This window comes from Brassica oleracea, unplaced genomic scaffold, assembly GCF_000695525.1.
Source record: "Brassica oleracea var. oleracea cultivar TO1000 unplaced genomic scaffold, BOL UnpScaffold00792, whole genome shotgun sequence".
In the NCBI taxonomy this organism is placed as follows: domain Eukaryota; kingdom Viridiplantae; phylum Streptophyta; class Magnoliopsida; order Brassicales; family Brassicaceae; genus Brassica; species Brassica oleracea.
The window spans coordinates 71,244-74,465 of record NW_013617457.1 but is presented as its reverse complement, the minus strand read 5'-3'; positions in this window follow the sequence as shown (position 1 = coordinate 74,465).

Here is a 3,222-nt window from a genome sequence, read left to right as displayed (position 1 = left end):
AGATCATGCGTATAACATAAACATGTTGGTCAGGATGATATATGATGCAAACTGGCCACACGGCCAAGTAGATATGATGCACTCAATCTTAGCAATTAATCAATCAGTTTCAAGTATGAGATTTAGCTAGACTAACAATCAGATTCAATTAGGTTTTATCAAGACTAGCAATTGGATCAATAATAAAAAATAATCAAACGGATTCAAGCATTACACAATTTAGGGTTTAAACCTCAAGAATCATGCAATCAGATTATTCGGATTTTAAACAAGTAAACCTCAATCAGTCTATCAACCTATCGGATTATATAAGCAAAGCAAGCTAGCAACCTATCGGATTCAATCAATGTTTTAACAGGCTGGTCGGTTTAAATAATTTTAAATCAGATGAACAATTAACCCAAGCAGGATGAGATATAAATCTATCAATTTAACGGTCAAACAATTCTAGCAACATAGCATCAGATTCAATCAGATTTAAAACCTCAATGATCAAAACCGAAAACAGTTTTGATTTCAAAATATTCGATTAGGGTTTTAATATGTGATTTGATAATTATAGTATAATTAATTCTGATACTTATATTATTTAGGGTTTATAGATATAGGGTTACGGTTTATCGGATTTTAACTTGTAAAAGCCGATTTGGGGTTTTAATCATGCAAGAACATGATTTAGGGTTTGGGGTATCGAACTTTTAGAGCTTCAATTTACTCAATTATTGATCTATTACCCTATGGTTTTGATTCATAAAGATTAGTGTTTTAGGGTTTCCTTCTTTATCAATCAATCCATGTTCGATTATGGGTTCTTAGGTTTTGAATTACCTTTTAACCTTAGATGATTATTGAATCGGACCACCAAAGGAGTTGAGCCGCGAACTGGACACGAACGGGACGTGAGCTGGAATGGATCGAGTCGCTTCTATCGGGTCGCGGATGTCCTTTGTTGCTTGATCTGCTTGATCGGGAACGCCTTGATCGTCGGACGCGAGCTGTCTGATGCTGTCGCGAACGAGGAAGATGTCGCGTGCTGGAGCTGTTCTCGGGTCGCGAACGTCTGAGCTAGGATCAGGAACGCCTGGGGCTGAAGCTGATCAGGGACGCGAGCTGGAACAGATGTGGGAACAAGAGACGCGATCGAGGTTTAGGGTTCGTCGGATCGCCGGCTAGGGTTAGGATTTTAGGGTTTTTTGATTTGGGTATTAGCTTATGGATTTAGAGTTTCGTGCTGATAATGTGTTATAAAAGTAATGGAAAAGTCTCTCTTTATTCATAAAATAGAGGTTCCTTATATAGGAGATTACACCGTCATAGATAAATGGAAAGATTACAAATCATAATCTCTTAGTTATGAGCCATCCACAATCTGGTTCATAACATCAATCAAGTAAATACAAATGATTTTTTTTTTTTTAATATGGAAATGAAATTCGAAAAGTTTAAAAAGGAAAGTTGAATTTTTTTTTTTTTTTTTAACTTTGGATTTGAAAATCAGATCAATCAAGAAAATAAAAAAAAGGAAAGTAGAAACTAAATGCAATTCAAGTTTGAAAATAGATTGAAAGAATTTTTTTTTTTAATGAAATTTAAAACTGGATTTTAAATTATAAATGGAAAGTGAAATCTTTTTTTTTTTTAAGTTTTGAAAAGAAAGTCGACTCAATCAAGAAAACAGAAATGGAAAGTCCAAATCAGATGCAATTAGAAATCTAGATTAAATTGAAAGATTTTGTTTTTTTTTATAAAAACTAAATGATGATTGACAATCCTAATTTAAATGCTCCGATCAATCTAACACTCAGAAATGAATGCAAATCAATCAAGGCAATTAATCTTGATGTTCAAGCAATCAAAATTCAAAATTAATGCTGTTTGGAAAAGTCGACCTCCGGTTAAGGAAAGCTGGTCGATCAATCTCACAAACAGATTGACTCCTCCTTTGGATGCACGAAAATGATCTAGGAAACTACTAAGATGAACAATCAAGAACAATAAGAACAGCAAGAACAGCAAGAACTTTTTTTTTTTTTCTAATGCAAAGAAATGAACACAAAAGCGAGATGCAAGTTATCTAAGGATAAGAAACAACCGATTATTTAAGAGCCTTAGGCTCTGATACCAAATGTTGCATGCTGGGATCCAGACTACTCAATTGTCTAGACTGAGGTTCAAGAGATCGGACTGGACAAGACGAACGGATGGACAAGGGAGCGGCTAGGCGGATGCGATGGAGAGAGGATCGGCCGGTTTGTACCTGAAACAAGAGAGAATGATTTTTATGAGTTTTTATGGATAAAAAATGAAGAACAGAAAGTAAACTAACTGAGAAGTGAAGAACATAAACAAATATGAATTTTTATGGGTTTTATTTTAATGGCCGATCTGAAACAAAAGATGCAATGAAACAAAAACAAGAGAAGGATAGAGATGGCTGATGGATTCAAGTTGCTAGACTTGTGTCTCTCTCAACATGAACAGGAGATGGAGATGGCATGAAGATGGGATCTGGCTTGCTGGACTGAAGTCTCTCTCAAGCTGGATCGGTGGATGGTATGGAGTGAGGAATCGCCACAAGTTTGGTGATGAAAACTTGATAAGATTCAAGGGATCTTTCTAGCCGGCTTCACACACAAGTCTAGAGAAAAAAGGGTTTCTTTGCTGGGGCAAACTGACTCATATATTTCATGAACTAAAAATAATACAAGGCTGCTTATAGTAGGGATTAAATACCCTGCAACTATGCCCTTCTAGGGGACTTTGAAGCAAAGCAACATGGACTCTCTTGGACTCTAAAAATCGACAAGGCCTAGACAAGAATGGGCCGACACTTCTTGGACAACTAAAGCAAAGGCTAAACAAGTGGCCTTGAATTATTGGATTCAAATAAATAAAAAGAAAAGAACTTAAACAATTTGCCCATAAGTTCATGCAATTGAAATTAAAAGAAATAACCAACACAAACCAAAAACAATAAACCGGTTAGAAATCATAAGTGAAATCTTACCTGCTTGCCTTAAATGGAATGGGGCGGATTACTCAGAACCGGCTGGGATTGGGACAGGGTCTGAACCAAGATCACATGTAGAGATGGTTAGGCCGGTTCAATTCTGGGCGAGTGATCTGAATTGGATTGGACCGGTTTGATCTTGAACCTCTATTGAACGCTTGATCTTGAATCTTCAATTGGATCATCTCTTCAATCAGTAACTCTTCCTGGCC